Source organism: Cydia strobilella, chromosome 1 (assembly GCF_947568885.1).
Source record: "Cydia strobilella chromosome 1, ilCydStro3.1, whole genome shotgun sequence".
Taxonomy (NCBI): Eukaryota; Metazoa; Arthropoda; class Insecta; order Lepidoptera; family Tortricidae; genus Cydia; species Cydia strobilella.
The window spans coordinates 32658902-32686617 of NC_086041.1; the positions used below are offsets into that span (position 1 = coordinate 32658902).

The 27716-nt window shown below is 37.0% G+C and overlaps 1 protein-coding gene across 1 annotated transcript in view; it reads right to left on the reverse strand.

Moving 5' to 3' along the window:
- LOC134744615 (uncharacterized) overlaps positions 1-27716 on the reverse strand; it is a 333357-nt gene that overhangs the window by 273915 nt on the left and 31726 nt on the right. The window lies entirely within an intron of this gene.

The window sequence follows — 27716 nt, forward strand, 5'->3', positions numbered from 1 at the left end:
AGTGCGCTCCGCACAATCAATGCATGCAAATTAGAAGACCGGAGCACCCCCCGATACGAATCATCGTGTGTTGATTTCAAATACAGCTTGTGATGACGAGTACCTACATACCAGTGAGCGGGCCTAACTTCATATGGCTTGTTAAAAACTGAAAAGAAAAACAAGTACAGTAACTGGGCGTTTTCTAAAATAAAAATTGAAAACCTGATTCACACAGATCCTGGTGTTTTCTAGCATATTCAATCCTGATGATTTAAAAATGTCCCAAATTTTTTAATGAAAATTGTACATTCCACTACGTCACGCACATAAAAATGAAAAAAAAAAAAACACACAAAACATGACGTAAGTATTGGAATGGACATTTTGGGACAACTTTTTTTCTGAGTAGAATTACAAGAACGTCCAGATTTGAAAGAATCATGCAGGTTTTCAATATATTTATTTTAGACAACGCCCAACTACTATGCTGTATTGACTTGTGAGACCTTGAGGCCTACTTAAATTTTGGATTATGACCCTAGAATTTTTTTAAGTAATGAGAACAAAAAGGCTAACACATTAGATGATTCGCAAAAGCCAAAAACACTATTTACTTCCCTATGATTCTTCATAGAGGAAGTATGACTCCGGTTTTACGCGGAGACGTAAACATTGCCTCTATAACTTAAATCTTCTGTACTTAATTAATGTATCAAATGTTTTCAGAATACAAAAAAGGAATCTATAATCTTATTTACATTGCATTGTTTGAACAACGCTGTTTGTGTTTTAGTCTGATACAATGTAAATGTCATTCGATAGCGTGACGCTGACGTGACAAAACAACATTCGCAAATATTACAATTCTATTGGAATATTTAATAATTAATTTAATAATTAATAATTGAAGGAAAAATTGAAGGGAAGCGTGGTAGCGGTAAAAGGCGCACATCATGGACTGGAAATATAAGAGACTAGTTAAAAGTGAAGAGCATAGATAGACTAATTCGCATGACTGAACATAGAGAGACATATAGACATATGGTCGCCGACCTCCTGGACGGAGATGGCACGTAAAGAAGAAGAAGAAGAATTGGAAAATTATTGTTATCGTGTAACTTTTAAAAGGTAGGTAATATTTCGCCGTTAAGAAAACCATCCATCGCTAATTACGAGCATATGTTTTGTATGAGTCCTTATTTGTAATAATCGTAATAATATATAATGTAATAATTTAATTATGCATTAAAACGGCTATATAACATTGATTGATATGTATACAATTTCATACAATAAATAAATTAGTAGATATTTATGAAAAACGGACCCCTCCTAGACGCAACACGCACTCGTTTAAATTTTCAAACCGAGCATAGCCAAAATTATCTGTTTAAAAATATCGATAACACATCTTAGATAATATATTGTCATTTATTAGACCAAAGAGGATATAATAAAATAAAGCGGTACTGTCATGGTAAGTTTTGTAACCATAGTAAATTCACTGCCATCTATCGACACCCTTTAAAACTAAAAATGAAGATTTATAAAATACGATAAAATGTATTTAAATATGGATGTTTTTTTTTTATTTGCATTAATTATTTTTATATGATTTTGACCCATGTTCTATCACTGATATGCGTTAAAATTGTTAAATAACAAACGAAACTGTCAACGCCCTCTATACGAGAGTAGACCTAAGGTAGTGGCGCCATCTGATCGAGAATCAAATTTTCGTAATTTTCGAGGCACGTTTTTTCCTTAGACTGTATCCATCTATTACGGAGTTATATCTAGCTTTGATTAGACTTACATTTCCTATCCTATACCCAACAAACATTCTATCGCAGCACTTTACTTCGATCAGCATTTTCAGGACGTAGCCTACGTAGATACCTATACGCCTTCATCCAGTTAGACATGCCAATACATCAAGCGGCATTACCGTTTGAGTAATTGCAGGGAGGTGACATCCCTAATGGTAGGAGGCACTCGGCGCCATACGTGGGAGATTTATTCATCGATATTATTTAAATAAAGGACCAGTTTGTCAAACGTAAGACGCTTCATACATTGCGGCTACGGGGTTTTGAATTAGCAAATTGCGTGGCTTTAGGATTACGCATTAAAGAAAACTATAGTTTTGGTTAGTGTTGGCAGAAACGTTAATGCAATTTACCATTAACCAGTACAAATTGAACCGTAAACTGTAACCGTCCGTTACGGTTTACGGTTCAATTTGTACTGGCACAGATTATATTAATGGTTAATTGCAATTAACGTTCGGCCAACACTGGTTTTGGTTATAACCAAATAGTATATTAATATTTATTATTATACATATTTTTATTATACATTATTACATGTCTTTGTTTATCCCGATGTTTGTCTGGCAGAGAATGCCATTAGGCTAATGCCATTTGTACATTATTTTTGAATTGTGCAATAAAAAAAAATAAAAAAAGGTTAAATTTTTAAGTCTTGATACAAGCTTTAATCGCTGCCTGAGCTTTTCTTTCAACAAGCAGATAATACTCACCGAGACAATTCTTACAAACCCAAATGTACTTAATTGGGTCAAAATTCTTTTCGTTGGTTTGTTTTTTGTTCCCAAAAAATGTTACGGAGTGGAGCTTTTTGTATGAGATTAGAACAAACAAATTCGATTAAACTAGGGAACCAATCAAATTATTTTATAAATATTTTTTGATTTATTTTCATTTGTTCTCTCGCTATACCGTAATCCAGTAAAGGATTCGTATAGGAGGTGCAAGCACACACTGCTCGCCCTTAGAGTTGGTCAAAGGCGTCTAGCATTTCAAAAGATAGCATACACCACCGCCGTGGCCGGGTGGTCTAGTGGTCAGGAGATCAGGACGTTAGCCGCGTAAGCTGAAGACGCAGATTCGATTCCAGCCTCGGCCACCGGTGGACTTGGTCACTTTTTCTTTTGTGTATGATATCTATTTCAGTTTATAAATGCAATTAAGTTAATAACCGCGCATATAAGTACGCGATTAAGTCTCGTTTTATAATTTCCTTATTACACGACTGGAAAAAAATAGTTTTACTTCGATAGTTTAATTATAAGTATATTTTCAACTTGTCTTTAAAACTTAAATAAGCTATTGTGATATAGTGCCCGATGACCTACAAAATGTTTAATTAATATAAAGGCACGATACTCTAATCTTAATCTCTGTACATCCCATCACTTAGAAATCGCAACTGTGAGTGATAATTACTCTATTCTTATATTGAATAATATTAAAACCTAAAGCACATTGAAGTGGAGTCACCTTTTCAAATGTTTCCTCCTTCCCAGGCATTATACCTACAAACATTATGACTGTCATTCCATTTCATAACGATTCACTGAAAAAGCCATTACGAGGGGCATCGCTCAGTTATGTAACCATGAAACATCAAAAACAAGAAGATCCGCCGCTCTAAGCCCTGGTGTTCAGAGCGCTACGTGCCTCGAATACGGCCAGCATTATAACCAGTTTAAGGCCCAACTCAGAGATACATCCAGAATGGCAATTAGCAGAATTCCAGCCGTGGGAACGCCACAAAAAGCAACTTTCAATTAAAACCTCGAAAGTGACACGTTAATTGAACGAGTACGCATTTAAACAAAAGCTTAGTGTTTAATTACAATGTCCATCAACGTTTATTGTTTGTCCACGATCTTCGTTTTCAATATTAGTGCCATAAATTGCAAAAGTTACTGGTAATTTTAGCGGTAATTTGAAATTACTTCATACGAACGCAAATTGCGGAATTTACCGACGTAAAGGATTGGTAATTAGGCGCGCTGAAGTAGTGGTAAAGCTCGATTGTTTGATTTGAGCGCGAGCTCGAAAACTAAGTACTCAGAGCTGTTTCGTTGTGCGACAATTCTCGGTGTACCTATATAATCATAGCACGCATCACACGACAAAACCAACAAACATTCAATATTATAGTAACTGACGAGTTGTCATTTCGTGATAACAAAACATCGGCTTATTAGCGTTCATTTGTCATGTTGTTTACACAAAGAAAAATATACTGCCTTACTGGTCAGAAAAATACACAAACAAAATGTTGTTTTCACAACCAACAGAACGTTAATAAGCACAATGTATGAATGTCCTTGATCTGTCGCTTGTCGCCCCGCTGGTCCTGTGCGTTCAGGCCGCAGCCTAGAATAGTCACAATGTTTATTTTGATATTTTAAGCGTTATACATTTAAACAGCTAGCCATAGCTGATGCCAAGAGAAGCGTCGGTCGACCGATGCTACGGCATAAGGACTGCGCCAAGCGAGACATGCACGCCTTCAACATCCCGGTTCATCAATGGGAGAAGCTTGCCGAGGACAGAGATAAGTGGCGCAAACTGGTGTCCGACGGTAGTAAAATCCACAATGTCGCTTGGTTTAAGACACTCGCAAGTAAGCGAGCCAAGCGTCATCAGCGCGACAACTGTTCGCCACGGGCACACTTCACCTGCCTGTCTTGCGGTCGTGGTTGCCGCTCCCGTATTGGCTTACACGGCCATGTGAAACGTTGTCACCCTACCTGACACTGTCTGTATAGTCTGCAATAGACTGAAAGGCCTATGATGATGACATTTAAACATATTAAAAACGGGTCACTCACGCATTTCAAGTGGATATGTTTAATATGTCTGTGTCTCACGGAAGTTTTGTTATTAAAGTTATTACATTTTTCGACAAATATAAGTCATAAGTATCAATTACGTAACAAACTCAAACACAAAATGGAAGAACTTTATGAGTATTTAGGACATGTAGGTCACTAGGTATTAGCAGTTTTTCTGTAGACCTGTTATCCAGAGCAATAAAAGTTACCCGATTTCATTGATCTTGGGCGAATCAAAAGAACTCACAAGAAAGTTTTCTACAATAAAAAAACTTTGTAACCATGTTTTCTTACTTAACACCAGCCTCAAAAGTTTACCAGCGTTTATCATATTTTTATCCGAATAGGTATTTATCGCTTCCTTTTTTAAGATAAATCAGTGGGGTCCCTTTGTTTGACATAATTATTGAAAGTCATAATGTAATGATTGTCATATTTGTCATATTGTCATTAATCATACTTCTGAAACCGTTAACTTTTCAGGATTTTCCTCAGGTTATCCTATAGATAGGTTAGGTTTGTTTTATGGCAATCCTGAAAAGTTACGCGTTTCTGAGAAAAACCAAATTATGACTAACGAAAATGTGGACAAACAATACATTATGACAAATCTATATGGGAAACAATAGAGACCCTAAATCAGTATATAGATTTACAACACACATACACGAAATCATTTCAGGCCGTTAGGCGCTTAAAAATAAATCAAAAAGTACTCGCGAAAGGCGCAACTCGAGGCCTACCGAGTGACTTACAGACCGCGAATCTAAACTGTATTTTCCATTAGTGTCATAAAAAGGTAGCGTTTCGAAATAACGCCAGCCCGCGCCGTATCCACGTGTGATAATGCGCAGTAACATTTTATAAGGGCTGTAAATGTGAGCAGATGGCACAATGCGAATCGCTTGTACAGGCTCCCGCGGCCGCAATCTGCCATTAGATTTTATGCAAACAGTGCCAGAACCCAGAATGATTTCACGAGCACTCCGAATAGAATACCTTTTCAGTTTCGACATCGCCGTAATAGTTTTATGCCGTGTTTATAGCACTTATGAGATTGGATACGGCGGCGTTGAATAATAATTATTGTTCGTCGCTTTAACTTGTTCCAAAACCTATTTTGGGGAGTACGCGTCTATTGACTCACTACTGTTACATTTTAATGTCCAGTTTCGGACTATGACAATAACCACTACACGATGTTAAAGCCGCCTGTTTTATTGTATGCGTATAAAATCCGCTAATCAACGATATTATCGGCATTAATCAAGCGCAAGGCACAGAATTTATATTATACTAGCGACCCGCCCCGGCTTCGCACGGGCACAGAATAAGTAATAGTATTATCATACAGAACGGCCACGCGCCGCCCTGCCCCGACTAGAATTACCTCGCCACGCGACAGCAGATTGACGGCTGTTTGCCGGCCGCTCAGTACTATTTTTAAGCAACTTACACTATGACGCATGTCGCGTGTACAGACGTGCCGTTCACACATAGAAACGCAAGTGATATTTGATGTATAGCGTGTCCGCCCTGTGGCACGGGTGCAATGCTGATGTATTATACATATAAACCTTCCTCCTGAATCTCTCTATCTATAAAAAAAACTGCATCAAAATCCGTTGCGTAATTTTAAAGATCTAAGCATACATAGGGACAGACAGACAGCAGGAAGCGACTTTGTTTTATACTGTGTAGTGATAGGTAATATTGAACAACCCCTGGGGTCCATTACTCGAACGGTATTAGACTAATATTATTAGTGTGTTGCCATGGTAACTCATACGACTTGGCAGTTCGTAGACTAATAATATTAGACTAATACCGTTCGAGAAATGGCCCCCTGGAGGCGCATTGATCTGGATATGATCTGTCAGTGTTAAAAGTGACATTTGGTCGAATAAATGTGTCAAATGGTTGGCTTCCGGTTTCGAGCGCCATCTTGATAGTTAGTATAGTAATTAATTCCTTTGTTTTTTTCTCATTAATATTGTATAAAGTGTATATCGATAGCTTATTATACAGTAAACTAACGTGGTAGTGTGCAGTGAATGAAGAATTAATCTTGAAGCGCGTTTAACGATCATTTTGAAGTCAACGGCCGGTAGCCCACGTGCTTCTTGTAAAGTCCAGCTATCGCTTTACAAGAGCTAATAAAAGCCCCGTACACTGTCTTGTTTAACCGTACAATTTTAGTAGTATTTAAAGCTCCTAAGACCTTGATACTGGCGAAATAGTCCCACTGGACTGAAGCCATAATTTTAAAAGACACTGACAAGCCTTTTCTTCCAAAGAACCAACTTCTAAGGAACCTGTAAACGGCCTGTTAAGTCGTGTTTAAACTAAAGAATAGCCACTAGAAAGTTATCCTTCGGGCTACGCGTTTCGGCAAAAACATATTTCGTGTCCCGCCTGAGATCGTTTGTCACGGCGGGGCTGCGCTCGGCGCCTCCAGCAATCTGTTTGTCCAGCTGCCACCTTCCTTCTTTTAACAAGAGCTTTGCCTAATATCCGGGAATTTATTTTTCCCGTAATTTGTCTCGACACACCGCGGCCGGAGGCGTATAAAGATTTATGGTCACATAATAGCTTTTGATTTTTACGACGTTCTTTGTCGAAAGTCCGAGGAAATAAAATTTGACGTAGTATAGTGTCCGGCGTGGGAGCTCTCCTTGAAGATTATTCCACCTTCTTTGCTTTTGCTCCTACGTTAAATGAGTTATCGAGATTCTGAGATTATGATATTCTGAGGTATGGTTTATGAAACATTTGTTTCAACTACTACTGTAATAGGATTAATAAGTATAGAGATAAACTAAATATTTGGGTTTTAAAAATATCAATTTCATAATTTCCTTAGAGTCCCACGCGGAGTTACTTTGAGTTAAGTGATTTCTGATCAAGCTCCAATGGTTAAGGCATTTACAGGATGGCCCAAAAATACGTTGACAAAGTTTTTTCTTATTATTTTATTATGTACTAGTACAAAATAAGTAAAAAACTAAAACTACAGTCTTTTGAAAGCATACCAGCTACGTAAAGCACAACTCCTTGAAGATAAAGATAAAAAAGTTCACTTGGAGAAAGATGTCGGTTGATTAAGCAACGTGCCGCTACTGAAAAGTGGGAAAAGTACTATTTACTGATGAAAAACTTTTTTGTATTGAACAGGCCCATTATCACCAAAATGACAGAATTTACTCTTCTAGTCGCCTTGGAGAAGCCGCTGTCATTCCTCATTGCCAAAATCCGGATTCAGTTATGGTTTGGGGTGGTATTAGCAGTAGTGTGCAGCAGGGGTGCAAAGATAATTTTCCCGGATAAGTTCAAAAGAGTGGCCACCCTACTCGCCTGATCTAAATCCAATGGATTATAGTTTGTGGCCAATCTTAGAGACAAGGGCCTGTACTACCAAACACAAAAGTGTATTAAACGCTCTAAAAGCAACACTTACGAAAGAATGGGAAAAATATCCTGGGAGGAGCTGCGGCATATCGTTGAGCGTTTGCGTTTGTGTATCAAAGCAAAAGGAGGTTATTTTGAAGACACTTAATTTTTGTTGCATATAAAAGACTGTAGTTTTAATTTTTAACTTATTTTGTACTAGTTACGTAAGTACTTAATAAAATAATTAGAATTTTTTTTGTCAATACCCTGTAAACAAGAAGTGTGGGTCAAACCCCGACTTACTGGTGGTTTCATTACATACATACATACATATAATCACGCCTATTTCCCGGAGGAGTAGGCAGAAACCACGGATTTCCACTTAATACGATCCTGACATACCTCTTTCGCTTCCTTCACTTTCATAACATTTCCTCATACACGCTCGCTGGTTTAGGGTGCCCTTGACGTGGCCTTTCTTCAGGATTTCCCTGATCTGATCAGAGAAAGGCCGCCGAGGTCTGCCCCTTCCAACTCCCGTTTCTACCTCTCCCTTATACACTCTCTTTGTTAGCCTTCTTTGTTGTGTTCAAATTGGTGCAGAGTTAGCTTAGATGGACACGAGTCTAGTCCATCAATAAGAACTTGCACGTGACCACATGTCCAACAATGAAATGAATAGCGTATTGTTTTGTCTACCGTTTCGTGTTTTGTGTATAAGGGCTTGTTAGATATGGTGATCGATAAGGACAGTTCGGCATAGGTATCTCTTTCATGGCGCATTGAGCCTTTCCTCATATCTTCACGTCCGGAACTTTGACGATTGTGTAGTCACAACTGTCACAAGTACGGGTTTACGAGCTGCGAGTAGTTGCTGCGATAACTCGAGAGCCTCGCGAGTTTAAAGGACTCGACTCGGGTCGTGAGTCGAGTCCGACTTTGAAGTAGTTTTCAAGTGAACCTAAAAAGTACTAAATTCATCAGTTATGAAAGGTAATTTTAAAAAGGTACGAGTAAAGAAACACATATTTTTATTTGTTAACCGAAAATCTTATTTTCCAGAAACCAATCGAGTTTCTACTAAATATTCCAGTTTCTAACACCTTTTAGACGTTAATGACTAATCAATCCTTTTTATTGAGCCGTGGAAAAATATAGGACAGTATACGGTATAGGTAAATAGATAAAGACTTGTCTCTAACAAGCTAAGATAACTCATGCAAAAAATATCTATCTCGTTATATCGTAAGGTCTATCGCGATGTGATTTAACATGTGTTCAAAACGCGAAAATTTTAAATGTTATATCCTGTAAGGTATCCGTATACTAGGCCCGAGGTGCAAGCATGTACTGCTCGCCCTTAATGTTAGTCAAAGACGCCTAGTCTTTCTAAGATTGCACATTGGGACTGGTAACGCCGTGACGGGGTATCCTAGAGTTCCAGGGCGTTAGTTGAAGACGGTTTGAATCCGGCCTCCGCTATTGGAGGGCTTATTCGCATTTTATTTAGTATATGACGTCTATTTTCAGTTAATAATTTATATAGACATTCTAATGTGACTACTTAAAAAACACAAATCAAAATGTTTAATAAAATAATTTGATTTGTTCCTAATGTTGTGAAGCTTAAAATACCTACTTAAGTTTTGACATAAACGACTCGAGTCTGAAAAACCGAGAAGAGTCTACAGGTCTCGAGTCTTCTCTTCAACACTAGCTGTAGGTGTAATTAGCTCATTGTGCGCGCGTCGCCACACGTCGTCTTTCACGGGCGTATTGTTTCGGAAAATTATGATCGTCCGCGCGGTTATCTAGCACCATTAGCACCATTATGTCGCGTATTACATTAATATCGTACGTATTGTTGGTAGTTTTGTCTGGGATTAGTTTCTAAAGTCTAGAGAAAAATTATGACAGGTTATTTTTACATTAAGTTAATACATTTTGTAAAATCACGTAAACTTCTTTAAATGAAACAACACGTGAAAAGTTGATTTCATATTTGAATATAAGATACTAAAGATCAACCTAATTATTGTAGTTTACCTGTTTACAAAATCAAAACTCAAATACATACTTAGGTACAAACTTTGTCAACTATAACAATGTATCATTTCACTGGAAAGTTCGTCTTTCTGTACAAGTTAAAGACAATGTTAAAGTAGTAAGGTATAAATAGAAGGATTATATTGAAACTTAAAAGTAGATGTAACTGAATGTGATATACCTACTTACAACTGGGAGAGCAGCAAACATAAACAAATGTTCAAATTTTGCGCTGAAATGTGCAAAGCGTTTTAGTCTAGTTGCCTTAAAAACACTTAAATGTAAATACTTACAGAAATGTAATAAAATCTGTAAATTGTAGCCGTCTAACAAGAGTACGAAACAACCTATTTTAATATTTTTAATCAAGGCATTTACCGGTACCGGAAATCTTGCTGCATGGAATACCTCTTAACAGAACCAAGAAATTCAAGTACCTGGGTCATTGGGTCACGGAGTGCCTCTCGGACGATCCAGACATTGAGAGGGAGCGCAGGGCGCTGGCTGTCAGGGGTAACATGGTGGCTCGCAGGTTTGCACGATGTTCAGGGGACGTTAAGATAACCCTATTTAAGGCATATTGCCAGTCCTTGTACGCGTGCAGCCTGTGGGTCAACTATACTCAGAAGGCAATCAGCGCTTTGCGCGTTCTGTATAATAACATACTGAGGATACTGTTGGGTCTTCCCAGGTACTGTAGCTCTTCTGGGATGTTTGCGGTTTCACAAATAGATGGTTTCTAAGCCATAATCCGGAAACGAACAGCTTCCATTATGCGCCGAGTGCGTGGGAGCTCCAACAGCATCCTGGGTCTGGTGGCAGACAGGCTAGATTTTCCGATAGCACACACACACTGCGAAACTGGCATAGTCTGCATGTTAATAATTAAAATTAATTTTTAGGGTTGACATTTAAATTTATTTTTGACTGCGCATAATGAAACCATATGATTACTATTAATTTTTAATTTTAATTTTAGTATTATTTTAAATCAGTATTTAATCAATCTATTATTATGATCAATCAATTAAATTTTAATGTCAAGATTTATTTATTATTAATTTTAACATAATTTTATTTTAATTCTTATTATAATTGTAACTGTTGTTTTGTTGTGTTATGCTTATTATGTATATGGACCAATGTTGTCTGCAATAAATGATAAATAATAATAAAATTATTTCACCTATATAAGTGTGGACTTTCAAATTTGGCTGACTATCCTTGGATAAATATATATGCTAAGTATATAATTTACACGCAAATTTTCGATTACGACAAAAAAAAATACAAAGTATGTAGTTATTATATTTAAGGTTACAAAATTACAAAAAACTTTAGCCACATTTAAATTAAATCTCTATAATAGATAAATAAATATAGAAACACACTGAAATTGCACCAGGGGATAAAATGCACAGGAAGCGGCCAGCACTCGCGTAATCCCGCGCATCCATCATCCGCGTAATCCGCGCGCGCCGCTCGACACTGGCTTTAATGCGATTACCGGCGTGCTTCGATTGTTCATTAACATAAGTTATACTGATACCTATTGAGATGGAATATACGTACAGAAGCGGAAAATAATCTATCATATTTTTTCAGATGAATTTCATATGAATTTGGTTATTTCCCAAAAACGACTATAGCCATTTTGTTTAAATTTACTATATAGGGACGTACGTAGGGTACATATTTAAAATAATTATTTTGCCCGAGTTTTCGCGGTAGCCCGCGGTGGGTATTAAATTGTAAAATAATGATTCGATTTAATTTTCAAACTAGAGGCTGACGAGGGTGAAAAATCTATCCATCTAGGTTTTATTGTTGGTAAATTAAATTAAATTAAATTTATTTAAGACCAACAAAGGATCAATTTGGTTAGTAACACATTTTAATCTTACAACTAATGTTTAACTTATTAACTATCTACATATTTACATATCTATTTACTTAAAGCACATGTGGAGTGCACCACAGTGGTTCAGGTATGCCCCATCTAACCTGTCAGCATACATGGCCAGGATGCTGTTGGTGCTGTCCCTCACCCTGCATAACAATGAAGCGGCTCTTTTGCGCATGATGGCAGCAAAACTATCCACGCGCGCCTCCGCAAACATTGTTGATGCGCTGCAGTAGCGAGGGACCCCCATCAGCACCCTAAACGCAGGTAAGATTCGCTTTTGAGCATTTTCATATAAAAAATTCAATATTTATAACATACGTGACGTCCCCAATCCCTTAATGTACTTACGTGGCTGCCTATGTTGCCACGTGCAGTGGGACGTAGGTATATATATATATATATATATATATGATCATGATTATGATACAATCACACCGGTGGATCGATGACACCCTGTCGAAAAATTCGTCGATAGTGTATAGGTAGTAAAGTGTAAAGTCTAATTTCACGAATTTCCGAATGAATGCTTGCACGAAAATAGGAATATGATAGATTTTTTCCGCTACTGTATGTAACTCTTTATTATACAGAAAGCACAAATATGCAAATATGGCACAGGACAGGCAGTACAAAGGCGAACTTATCCCTTTAAGGGATCTCTTCCAGTTAACACAAACATCTAAATGATGTCATTTTGATGTCACTGTATGTTCGAATTGGCCTGCGGTAAATTCCATTGCAATTATTTTAGCAAGTACTATCAAGAAAAGTTATATATTTGTAAACATTCAAACAAATTATTAAAAGTATATATAGGTATGTTTGTTTTATTCCATCATGCGCTACGAAGCTACGACTCCTAGCAGCAGAGCTGCGTTCAGTCGCGCTACGCGCTATTGATATCGCGCTACATTGGATTCAGACCCGGGTAGCATTTATACTATTTTATACGTCATTGTGACGTCCGTTACGTCATTATGACCTACAAATGTCGTCACTTGTACGTCGCTGACGTCATTTTGCTACCTGGGGAGGCACAGAATAAGTAATAATAGTATTATCGTAGAGAACGGTTACGCACCGCCCGCCCCGATTCGAATTACCTCGCCCTACGACAGCAGATTGACGACCTTTTGCCGACCGCTCAGTACTGTTTTTAAGAAACTTACACTATGACGCATGCCGCGTGTACAGACGTGCCGTTCACAAATAGAAACGCAAGTGATTTTTGATGTATAGCGTGTCCGCCCTGTGTCAGAGGGGTGTTCTCGAAGTGATTGGAAGTCAGGCCAAATAGAACATACACTGACATCTAATATAAATGATGAAGCGCTGGTGGCCTAGCAAAGAGCGTGCGACTTTCAAATCTTTCAATCCGAAGGTCGCGGGTTCAAACTCCGGCTCGTACTAATAAGTTTTTCGGAACTCATGTACGATAACTATATCATTTGATAGTTACCAGTAACTTTTCGGTGAAGGAAAACATCGTGAGGAAACCGGACTCACCTAGTTTACCCTCTGGGTTGGAAAGGTCAGGCAGTCGCTTTCGTAAAAAACTAGTGCCTACGCCAATTCTCGGGATTAGTTGACAAGCGGACCCCAGACTCCCATGAGCCGTGGCAAAATGCCGGGATAACGCGAGAAATATGATGACTGATATATGGCGTCGCCGTTAGGGGAGCGTCATGGGATCGCTTGCGGCATTCTATCCGCGACGCCCCCGATGCTGAGATGTACCTAAGTCCACACACATCGTAGCATCAATAGTCTGAAATCTCGATAGTTTTAGCAGGCAATTCAATAATTAGCGCTCCCACGAAACCGCGAACATATCCCGTACATAATCCAAAACATGGCAAACATCAGGATCTGTCTGATAAATCAATTACACAGCCGACAGCAGCGCGTGATCGAATCACACGCGCCCATATTTAGGCCAAACAGCCTAATGAAAATGTGGCTGTTACATATTTTGTGCGAAACTTGACATTGGGAAAATTATTTATCAAATTTTACCTTTTACACGACGGTGGCATATTTACAAGGTACCGGGGGCCTAGCTAAGATGACAGTCATCGACAAACGAAAATAAATAAAGTATCGGGATGATAGATGCCACGAAAGGTCACGTGACTCACAAAGGTAGTCCCCATTTTCCTCTCTAGATATTGACATTATGAAAAATGTTTTAACATATTTTGATGTATAGCTTACAGAATTAATGAACGGCTTTTTTTTAAATATTTATCACTATTATTTTTTCGAAACATGTCGCCAAAAGCGACTAAAAATAATAGTGAGTAAAAACCGTACTGATAAATATTTTGAAATATGTCTCACGATAGTTTAAGTGGCTTTTTTTTATTTGGTAGATTTTCGGAGAAAGTCAAGTGATTTCCGATAAAAATACTGAAATCACTATTTGAAGAATTTTCTCGATTACTCCAAGATGCAATCCTTAGGGGCATTCTACGAAAATGTCGCTTGCGAAATGCTTTTGCCTTATATGGCAACTACTTCAATCAAATGCGTAAAGCTCGAGAATATACTTCCAATTTATTGGCCAGGTCATAAGATATTACCAGGCCAAAGTATAAGAAGAATGGCATACGGTAAGCGAAAAAATAAAAGCGTAATGGCACAGGTATCATATCATACATTGAATATATATTCCCGTTATTGTAATGTAAAACCAACACCTCCTTTCAGACCAAAGTGAAATTCGCAATAACTTTGATGAACTAAACTTATTTCTAAAAAAAACTGAGCGCGGCGCGCAAAAATGACAATAACACCAACTTATAAAACATAAAGAAGCATAGTTTAAAGGGTGGGGTCCCTTTGTTTGACATAATAATTGAAAGTCATAATGTAATGATTGTCATATAATCATTAGTCATAATTCTGAAACCGTTAACTTTTTAGGATTTTCCTCAGGTTATCCTATAGATAGGTTAGGTTAAGTTTGTTTTATACCAATCCTGAAAAGTTACGCATTTCTAAGAAAAACCAAATTATGACTAATGAAAATGTGGACAAACAATACATTATGACTTAAAACTATATGGTAAACAATAGAGACCCGTAAAGGGTATTTCCATTTTAATAACTCTGATATATTCGGACTTATGAAACCACGTCTTACTGACATCTACAGGTTGGGTGGTTTTTTCGCGATTTCGTGGTTAGTCCCATAGTAAAAGTTGCTCAGTATAATCCCAAAACCTCCCTGGCAACGGGAACACTTATTTTTTAGCCGCCGTTTCGCTGCAGAGCCACCTGCGCCAAGCTTATCGCGTTTGACTTCATTATTTTCGGATTTGTTGTTTGTTGTTCGGAGAGCAATCAAGGAAGATGAAAAATTCCAGTGCACTGCAGCGACGAAATCAAGAGAAAACCCTCTTGACGTAACCTATATAAGGCAGTTTATTTATTAAATAACTGGATACGAAAACTACAGCATATTAGGGTCAGGATCCTCAAAGAAGACAAGATTATGTATTTAATATGGGTCTATTGTTTGACATAATTATTGAAAGTCATAATGTAATTATTGTCATACAATAATTAGTCATAATTTGTTTTTCTCAGAAACGCGTAACTTTTCGGGATTGCCATAAAACAAACCTAACCTAACCTATCTATAGGATAACCCGAGGAAAATCCTGAAAGTTAACGGTTTCAGAATAATGACTAATGATAATATGACAATCATTACATTATGACTTTCAATAATTATGTCAAACAAAGGGACCCCATTTAATATACAGAGTTATATTATTTGTTTGTAATTGTAAATGAGTTCGCGACTATGGTTTTTGAGTCAACAGCTAGGACTGATTTGTGTTTTTTTTATATATTTTCCTTTTTTAATGTTCTACACGAGGCTTAAGTAAATACTATGCTGGGCTGGATTCAATTAAAATTCAGTTAATGCTGAAACATAACCGGTTGTATTTAAAATTACCTGCTTACATATCTAAAGAGCTCATTAAAGTCATTAAAATAGCATTAGGCTTTAAATTTAACATTATTATACCTATTTAAACCCGGCTTAGCCAAAACAAATAGCTACTTAATGTACCTACATTCATGACGCCGTAAACACTTAAAACGCAAAATAGGGAATTTCTCCCCTCTTAAATGTTTCTTGTTGAAGACCATATAAATCATGCAGAGTGACGTTAAATTGACATATCGAGGCCATAAATCATACTGGAATACCATAAGAGAACAAGTTTTGACAAGGCACTTAAGCTCTGGGGGACAAAATGTATTTACCGAGGTTGGTTCACCCGTGTTGGAAGGTGTGTTGCCCGAAGCTGCAAAACTGCGAAACATCACCTTTCTATTTATTTATTCTGTGGCATCACATACAATAGATATAGTAAAAAAACTGGCCAAGTGCGAGTCGGACTCGCGCACGAAGGGTTCCGTACCATTACGCAAAAAACGGCAATAAAATCACGTTTGTTGTATGGGAGCCCCACTTAAATATTTATTTTATTTTGTTCTGTTCTGTTTCATTTTGTTCTGTGTTGTGTTTTGTTTTGTTTTGTTCTGTTCTGTGTGTGTTTGTTGTTATAGCGGAATCTGTGAAAATTTCAACTGTCTAGCTATCACGGTTCATGAGATACAGCCAGGTGACAGACGGACGGACAGAGAAGTCTTAGTAATAGGGTCCCGTTTTTACCCTTTGGGTACGGAACCGTAAAAATTAAAGCTTAGCTAGAGATTGAATAACTTCAATGTTATATTTAGTGGAAGAGCCAACAAGTAAGTACTTGAAAATGATGTGTTCAAAATTTTGAAGAGAATGAACTGAAATACCTAGATAATAGAGAAAAAAGCCCTTAGTCAGTAATATCCGACCCGAAAAAATCCACGCTCGACGCTCCGGCTCATAGAATGAACCCTTCCGCCCGAGGTTTTCTCAAAAGGAACGAAAGTACGTGTGGGGTTCTCCAAAAAAAGAGCATTCAATTTTCTAAAGGTTGTAGTTAGTAGGCGTCCATAAATTCCAGTAACTGCTTGGAATTAGGCGAATCGTGTGTTTAGAGTTTTGAATGATTCACGGTTAGTTTCACTAGACTTATATTGACCGGGATATAGACCGTGATTACCTTTTGTATTATTTGTGAGCTCCCGATATTTCGACGCAGTTACATGCATCATGTTCACAGGTGACTGAAGATAGCGGGTGGGTGTCAAAGTTGTGTAGATATAAGTCTAGTGAATCGTGTGTTTGTTAGCCACCGAAGTGGTATAAAAAAAGTCTCAATATTACACCAATGTCAAAAGCGCCGAAATTCTGAATTCTATCGTCCGTTTTACGTGACGGGTGTTTTTTTCATTCCCTTTAGAACTATGTAGCCCCACGTCTCATTTACATTGCCCAAATGGTGAAAACGGGACCCTATTACTAAGACTCCACTGTCCGTCTGTCCATCTGTCTGTCCGTCTGACTATCCGTCTATCTGTCCGTCTGTCTGCCCGGCTGTCTGTCCGTCTGTCTGTTCGTCTCTGTCCGCCTGTCTGTCCGTCTGTCTGTCACCAGGCTGTGTCTCATGAACCCTGATAGCTAGACAGTTGCAATTTTCACAGATTATGTATTTCTGTTGCCGCTATAACAATAAATACTAAAAACCGGCCAAGTGCCAGTCGGACTCGCGCACGAAGGGTTCCGTACCATTACGGAAAAAAACAGCAAAAAAATCACGTTTGTTGTATGGGAGCCCCATTTAAACATTTATTTTATTCTGTTTTTAGTATTTGTTGTTATAGCGGCAACAGAAATACATCATCTGTGAAAATTTCAACTGTCTAGCTGTCACGGTTCATGAGATACAGCCTGGTGACAGACAGACAGACGGACTGACGGACAGACGGACAGCGGAGTCTTAGTAATAGGGTCCCGTTTTTACCTTTTGGGTACGGAACCCTAAAAAGTACGGAGTCCGACTCGCACTTGTCCGGTTTTTTTTAAACAATATACAATATTTTGTAAATAAAAATGATAATATTTTGTAAATAACAGCAATTCAAATAACAGGTAACATTCTAGCAATAAAACGTACAATTGCGATTGCTCGATAAGCCTTCATTAGCCTACAATTCTATAGGTTAATTCTTTAAAAAAACAATAAAAGTTTTATGAAAAGCATAACACAGCTATATCGGACAAAGTTTTAATGCGAAAAGTTTATAATTAACGGCTAAACTATGTAGTGATCAAACTCCGGGGAGTGAAAAATGGATGATTGGCTCGGAAACTATGAAGGTTAATGCCCCGTTCACATCTATTCCAGTAGCATTCCAGAATAATGGCCGGCACTGGAGTAAACCGTAACGGACGGTTACAGTTCACGGTTCAATCTGTACTGGTTAATGGTTGATTGCATTAACGTTTCGGCCAGCAATGCGTAGCACCATTCATAAATTAAAATTTAAAAATTCCAGTCCAGGAGCATTCCATGAAATTGTCTACCGTTGTACCTTACAAACGCGAATTTTCTGAAGATTACAGGTATAAGTTTCCTTTTCTATGACAAATGGTCAAAAATATGCACAAAAAAATAATCGCCTGCTTAAAATGTCGAAAAAAAGTCGCAACAGCAAATAAAATGCGTCTGTACGGGACAGCCCGTGGAATGCTCCTTCATAAATTCAAATTCACTGGATGATGAAAATTACTGGAATTAATGTAAACGATTGGATCCAGTCCAGTACTGGATTCGATCACTGGTTTGGAATGCTACTGGAATAAGTGTGAACGCGGCATAACAAACAGGTGTTAATAGCGAGAACATTCCACAACGTTAATTACTAACCTACATTAAAGGGATAGTTATATTTAAAACGTACTAACCTACATATTTAAAGTTTAAATGTTACCTTACTCATCCAGCTAATATTAAATAAGTTTTTTCCCCTCACTAGCTCGGAAAGCCGTCTTTTATCCTTTAAAACAAGCGGGTAAAAACGCATTTTATCCACTAGTGGGGAAAGTAATTTGACCTTGGATGGAGCGTGTTTAAGTCACAGTCCTAAAATTTATGCTTATGTCATCCTAGTTCTGTGGTTTAAGTAGCTTTTGACAGATAACAAAACGTAAAACGCTCATAATAATGGTTCGTTCGATATTAATTATCATTAAATAAATGGTTTGAAAATTTAATAAAAAATACCAAATTTGGCTTTATTTAATGATTTTAAGTCATAAACCTTAAAATCCATAAGAAACATTTGTTTTTTTAAATGATGTTGAATGTAATTCTGAACGCACAAGTTGAGTCGATGCAATTTCAAAACGCATCGTCAGAAATGTCAACATTGTCAACAAAATTTTTCTCACCGGCTCCGACACGTAAAAATGCACAACTTCCAGAGTTTTCTGTTATAATATCGTATTATCGTAAAAAAAATTGTGATTCCAGTGACGAAGATGATCTAACGCCTGTGGATGTTGCACTTTCCTCGCTATGGTGAGGGGAAAAGTTTTGTGTTACACACGGGTGCAAATGTATTTTACTTCTCGTGTGTTGAAACACTCACTACGCTCAGGATTCTATTTTAGAACCAACTCTACTATAGAATCATTTCGCTTGCTCGTGTATCAATTCCACACTCGCGGGTAAAATACAACTTTGCACCCTTGTATAACAAATAACTATTGTCAAAAAGTTCATTTTTGGTACAAGCTTTTAGCGCTGGCTGTACTTTTCTTACCACAGGCAACTAATACCCATCGAGACAATTCTAAAACCCCCAAACATAATAAATAGGTTGCGTTGTTTTATCACAGAGTTCCTATGGCCACCTCCTGTCTCCATACCAGCTCGATGGTACCATAATATTGCATTGACACCCGACTTACATACGAATATGTATTGTGTGCAAATTTTGAGCAAAAGTTTTTTTTGCGATTTCGGCATTATAATATATCACAACCTCATCAACATGATAGTAGCGATGATCTACTTTAAATCGGTGTATTAACATACCAACCACAATATAATAATTTAAAAAAATATATTAATAACTCGTATCTAATTTCAGAGCAAGGCACATTTTACGGCACATTTAGAATAGACTAACTTGAAAGCAATGCAGGAGTCAGGAACTAAAAATAGAGCAGCCGCGAGCCGATCGACTCGTGCAACGCCCACTCAAGTTCTGATAAGTACCACTTGCCAATTATTAGTTCCCGCAAATTTGAAACAAAAAACCTTTTGTTGATAATCTTGCAATTAAGAGGAAAGGGGACACCGCTTCTCTATAAAAACGTACCTCATTTTGAACTCTAGATATTCATCGAATTTAAACTGTTGTCAGACATACTAACATTAAATAATTTCACGGTTAAGACTCACTTGTTTTAGTCATTTAGTCACTCGCGCGACATGTCCGAAGAGCCGTACGCAATACACGGTCGTCGTGAACGCCGCTACCTAGGCTCTCCGAAACATGACGCGCGAGTAACTAAAACAAGTAAGTCTAAACCGTGAAATTATTTAAAGTCTAGATATTGATATTATAATTCTTTTTACATAATTTGGTATATATTAAGCATAGCTATGCCCCTTCGTTTGACTTTTCGATTTTTTGATTATTATAAGAATTAGGGGCGATAAACTAATTCCATACAAATTTTTAATCTCATAGGTAATAATTAAAAATTCGAAAAACAAATCAAACATAGATGTGGTTGATACACATTAAATTGCGTCAAAATATTTTCAATAATGTTAATATCCAGAGGAAAATGCGGACAACGTTTGTATGAAAAAGCGATTTCACGCGGTCGTTCCCTTTTGTCTCAAAACTGCTTAGTGCTCATTAACGAAGTTACTTGGAAAGAAAGAAATTGTTATTACCTATAAGCTAGAAATTAAAAGTAAAATAAAGACTTAAAGTAAATGTAAAGCTTGTACAAAATTAAGTTATTTAAGTTATAGATTAATAGTAGACGATCGGTAGATCCGTTAATATCATTTAATATAGATTTTTGTTAATGTGTTAATTAAACATATAGCATAATAAGAAATTAAAATCTGTCGCGTTAATTACAACAAAATTTCACATTTTTAGAAATGCTGTACAAATCTGAACATAAAAATGTTTGCTATTCTCAAAAAAATCAGTTTCACCCTTAATGGTGTCGTAAAGCATCCGAAAGAAAGCGAATACTGCAATTGATTGAAATAGTTCACGCTTTGCAAGAAGTGAGAACCAGTTTCAATAGTTTATTGCGTTCTCTTACACCATTCACTGTCTGTAATTGCTACATGCTGGTGTAAAATAGCAAAGAGGAAACTTTAGCTCCTGTTACCTTTGTATCATTTGAGAACTACGTAAATAAAAGTGAATTCTGTGTTAAATATAGTCTTCTAACAACATGAGTTCCAATTACAATACACGAAATGCCGGAAAACTAGTAGGTATGTATCGTAAATTAGTGAAATCCAACAAACTAACTCACGTGTTACCTACTTTACTGACATTTTTAACTGTAATAACTACAGAATTTACTTTAACCATCCATACTAATATTATAAATGCGAAAGTTGTCTGTCTGTCTGTCTGTGTGTTCCCTCTTCACGCTTAAACCGCTGAACCGATTTAGATGAAATTTGGCATAGAGATAGGTTGAGTCCCTGAGAAGGACATAGGATAGTTTTTATCCCGAAAATCATTCCTTAAGAAAGTAAAAAGCGGGGTGGAATTGAGATAATTAACGAAGTGCCTGCTAATTTGTGTGCATAATATGCTCAAATTTAGATTGCTATGAGATTTTCTCCAGGCGCTATTCTTACTCTAGCTGCGGTTACTAAGTCCACGCAGACGAAGTCGCGGGCAAAAGCTAGTATGTTAATAATGTGTACCTACGAATATTATTTTTCTGATTAGTCCTAGTGTTACTATTATATTTTTCTTGCTTGACGTGTAAAATGACTTTACAAATAAATGAGTATGAGTATCTTCTCACAGATCGTGACAAATGGAGAATCTATTAATACTATTTTGAAAGATTACGAAAACCCTGGAGATTAACTATGTTTCGACAATTTAACAAGGTTATGTTTTATTGTGTTAAGACGGAGTCGTCGGCCTCCTGGCTTCATCAGGCTCGTAAGTAGACAAACACCGCACATTCACAAAAGGCATTTTGTCCTTCAAGCAGATGCTTTTTAAGTCATCTGACAAAAACTCTTCGATGGTCCTATAAGTACCATAACATAGTGGATAGTAAATGAATCATTGTTACTTTCATTGTCTTCAACTCTCATTTCATGGCTACTCTGCCAGAACAAACCCATCCCTAATATTTAATGAAATGATCTCTAATACTTACTTGGTTACATAAGATAGATGAAAAAGTTACTTATAGAGCGAAGAATTGGGCGAGCTATCCTATCCTACGGGTGGAGTTTCCTATTCAGAGTAAGCAGTGAAAGTCTGCAGGAGATCCCGATTTATCTTAATGAGTTGCTAAAAAACTGTGTTTGGATAAAAAGATTAGCAAGCTCAGAAAAAACGTAACTGATAAAATATTAGAAATCTTTAAAGCGAGCCAATATTTAGTGTAATATTATTTAAACTATGTAGGTAATGTAGAATGACTTCAAATCTGTTCATCGTTCAGTAGCAACAAAACAACGCTCGTCTCAATCGTCTATGGCTAAAGAAAATTAAATTTCCGTGCCACTTAAGCATAGTTACCTACTTATAACCCGAGCGTATACCCCTGAAAGGCGTTCCGTTACACGCAATGGTATATTTATGCGCTTAGTGCACATTCGGAAAGGAAAAGATCGCGTTTCGTACTCGTAACGGAAACATTTCTAAAGTATCGTGAACATTGCGGGCGGGATTCGGGTCACGTCCGAACAACGGGGGCGATGCTGAGCACCTCGGGGTTTGTTGTGATATCGACGCTTTTTTCACTGGAAGGTGCTTTGGGGTAAATGCCGTTTTGATGATTCCAAAATTCTTTTAATATTTTCAGTGCCAAGCGCCCCATTTCCAATATAAAATGAACACATCTAGCGTGTTCTTGGCAGTTATCTTTTATCACGCATGTTGATTTGGCTTTTCGCTGCAGTTCGTTCCGATCACTAAGCATTAATTTATTTATCCTGTGTTCAAAACATGTAGGTAGTCTTTTTTCGTATTTCATCTCCATATACCTTATTACAAGAATTATTGTTATGAAATTGAAATTGAAAATCTTTATTTCCGGCCTGTCGGCCCATATTCTGTTAGTTTACAACTTTAAAAAATATATTAGTTGACACACATAAGTTGTAAAATAAATACATTAATTTAAAATTAAAATTACAAAAAAATTATAAATAAATAGTATTAGTTGGTTATGGTCTGCACGGAATGACAAGAGTCGTGGAATGTATGGGGCCCAATACATTACACGACTTCTCTTTCCGAACAGACTCTATTTGTCTTTAGAGTTTCCTTAAATTGCCAGTTGATGTACAAACACAGAATCAGTATGAAGAAAATAACTTGTGTTTTAGCAACATTAAAAAAAAACACTATTTTGATGAATATGATCAATTTCAAAAACTATGTCAATCGTAAGGAAATTTTCGTATTTTATGACAATACAAAAAAAGTTTACAGTGGAATTTAAAATCAATAGCGTAGGAAATATGGTTGAATTTCTTTTGTTTTCATAACGAACAAACAAAGGAAATGCAACTGTTGCAAATGAAAATGGTATAACCTACATTGAAGTAATTAATACCTACCAGAGGTACAGGTAGAGGAAGGGCAGTGGCCTAAGGTGGCTAACTCCATATCCACTGACCTGCAAAGTTGTCAAAATTACCCCAACGCACCTCAGTACCTGACCCCCACAACGCGGTCAGATTTTATATTGTCGGGGCAGATAACTCAGTAACGTAATGTCCGTGTTACCCACTAACAACGGTACGTGACTCAGTGTTTTACGGCTGTTATGCGAATACGCACGTAAAATATTATTATCACTGATAATCTGATAGTGAATGCGAGTATGTGATTTATGTTTTTCACGTCATTATTATTAAGTTGTAAGTACTTATGCGAAATTTATTAAATACAAATAAATTTGTATATTATACAAAATGTATATGTATAAAATTACATTCCAGAACTAGATACTTACTGAATATTGTCTTCGGTTACCGCGATAGTTACTCATGAAATAAAACTATGAAAACGGATTATATCGCGTATATTGAATTTATAATACATCCCGACGTTTCGAACCCTTTACAGCGTTCGTGGTCGTGGTGGTGGTAGATACTTACTGACCAAAATCTAGCAGCTTAAATATTTGAAATGTAGGACCTCGAAATTTGAAAAGTACTATTTTCTTCAAAAGCGGATTGTACACAATTTGGTATGGAGATAGTTTGAGACCCGCGGATGGCCACAGGATAGTTTTTATCAATCATCATCATCATTCCACACAGAAGATGCGGGCAAATGCTAGTAATAAATACGTATATCAGGATTCTACCCCAGGACCAGCTTCGTAAGTAGACTATTTGACTGAGCGACTGACCAAAATATTCTTCAAAATATTCCTCTTTGTAATTATTTATCTCCACGGGACTTAATCGCGTAAAATAGTTTTAAAATGTACCTCCGACGTTTCGAGGACGGCGTTGTCCCCGTGGTCTCGGAGAAGACTGGCTAAAGTTGACATCAACATCTTCTAGGCGCGCGAGTTTTTCGAACTACCCGCACTTGGTCTTGTTTATTAACTTGAACGTTTTGCGCACTAGGGATGCTACCGGGTCGACACACAACACTCACAATATTCGATTTTTCAACTTTCGATATTTGGGTTCGCTTACACTTACTAATGACTGGGTTCCATGTGCATGAGATCTTAAAACCTTCGTCTCGATTGAAATTTCTATGTTTCTTGATTTCAATGGCTTCACGGATTTTTCTACTATAAAACCCACGATCTGTAGAAAGTATTCCCGTGGAGATAAATAATAATGAGTAAAAATCGTGAAAGTTTAAATCAGTGTATTCCTCTTTGGACCTAAAAAGAGACGTACGTCTGTGTCGTATTGAAAATGAGTCGTGAAAATAATGCAAACGTGTATAATATGATGAATGATTATTTATTCAGAACCTTTATCATTGAAATTACCTTTTACCGGTAAACGTAAGAATATATAGGGATGAAAGTCACTCAATTCTGCTGAGGTAGTTTGGCGCTCGAACTCGCAGTGACCCATTAGCTAGCCATATAGCCATTTTTAACCAAAACTCATAATTATGTTATTTCATATATCCAAGAACACAGTTTTTTGGACAAATTTATAGAGCTTTATAGGTCTTTGCCATGTTTATGAAAGCTCAATAACAAGAAATTGTATCTAAACAAGAATCTTAAACAACAAGCTTACGATCAATTGGTTGAAAAATGTAAATTCTTATACCAATTGATCGTAAGCTTGTTTCCTCCTTCAAGACGTATAAAACCGCCAGATATCACAGGCAGTTTTTGTTTAGACAGAGACATTGTTGCGGACAACCGTTACTAGCTAAATCCGCATCACAACGATGTCCGTCGCCGTGTGTGGCGAACTCGCGGATCTGATCCGAGACGTATCCGGCCGGCGGACAAATCCGTGAGTGTATGACTAGCTTTTCACCCGTGTTAAACACTACTTTTAATTTCGAATACGAGAAAAGTACAATACGTGTTTTTTTAAAACATGGCAAGTATAATTTTTACAGAATTTCTTGAGGATACTTTCAATTAACCATTTAGGTAAAAGTATAGTTATTTGTTGAATGGGGAGGTAAATATCAAAATGGAAATTGTATTAACAAATCCATTGAAAACTAAATTTCATTTGCTTATCGTTAAAAAATAAAAAAACGTACTTGGAAAGTAAAATGCTCTAGTGCAGAAACGTATCACTTTCTGCACACCTTTTAGAACAACAATGACCCTCTTTCAGATCACAAGTAATGAAATAGTACATTTCGATGCTAGTGCGGAAAGTATATCATCACGAGTACCGAGATATCGGGACGAGTGAAGAATGACATTTCCGCACGTGTATCGAACGACGTTTTTTAATACAGTTGCGAAAAAATAATAAAAACAACAAGTAAGGAATACAAACTTTGGAAACTTAAAACGCCTCTTCGTAGGTAGTAAAAGTATGAAAATCCGCCTCTTCTTTGACAGGCGTTTCGGCAGCTATTCCTACCTCTACCTTCAATAGCTATTCCGTTCCATTCAGACAACTTATTAAGAACGGTTTTTCAATATTCAATATTAAACAATAAACGTGTTATAATGATGATGAGGTAAGTAATTAAATTATAAAATATGTAAATTTTTCGTATTCTTACATTATCAGTAGGTTTTTATGTTGATTACGACGTTTAAAGGAAACTAATATTAACACTCATCAATAAGTAGTCATGAATTGGAACAAGTATAAATTAAAAAAAATTGGAAAAGTAAAAAGCACTAGTTCGCGAAAACCAACTTTCCGCACGCTAAACAGCTACGTAAAGTAGCATTTTTTGAGCAACTGTATTAAAAAGATATAAAGCTGTATTTGAAATCCTAAGGTATTCGGTATTCGAAGGCCGGGAGTTTCCGGTTCCCGGCGATATATTTTATTTGAGCACCGGAGCTAAGGCGATCGCCGGCGATTACTGCGGATTGTTGTCGTGATTTTTGAGACGGGTCGTGAAGGCGGTATCCATTTCATTCTGCAAGGATGCATGAGGAAGTTTTGCAGATATTAATTTCGACGACTTTTTTTAAGACGCGCGAAGCGAAATTGCGAAACACGAGATTAGCAATTGCAGCGACTACAGCAAGTTAGGTTTTCTCAAGAAATTCGTAAGAACATTTTAAAAACCTGAAAGAATCCATAGCTAAACGTTCGGCGCAGCAGACGAGGACTTGCGGCTCAAAGTCGCTTTACATGGTCTAGGCCGGCAATGTTGAAAGTCTATAATATTACCGGCGCGCTTCGCCAACTGTTTGCAGCAGCATATTTTTTCATTTATTTATTCATCCTTTATTCCTAATTAAACTTACTGTGCCTAATTGTAGGTGTAAAAGTCGATAAAAGTAAGTATTGTGAAACCTAAACTAGTTATACGGGATGTCCTTTGCCATTGGATAAAGCCGAAATGTACATAATACATTAGGATATTTAAATTCAGTATACCAACCGGTGTAGCGGTTACGAAAAAATTAAAAAATTTCGATTTTTTACTTTGGAGCAGCCTGTATGTGTTAGTAGCTCCTGAGGTAATAAATAGTATGAAACCTTCTTCGACCTTTTTAATTATCTTTTTCATTTCTCATGCTCTGAAAGAGGGTCATTGTTGTTCTAAAAGGTGCGCAGAAAATGATACGTGTCTGCACTAGAGCATTTTACGTTCGAAGTACGATATTTTTAATTTTTTTACGATAAGCAATTGAAATTTGAGTTTAAATGGATTTGTTATACAATTTCCATTGTGATACTTGACTCTCCATTCCATAAATAACGATACTTTTGCCTGAATTTTTAATTGAAAGTTCCCTCAATAAATACTATAAAAATGTATTATTCGTCATGTTTTTGAAAAAACACATGCATTTTACTTTCCTCGTATTCGAAATGAAAAGTAGAGTGTTTAACTCGGGTGAAAGGCATCATTTCTGCCTCGGACTATTGGCGCTCTCACTGCGTTCGA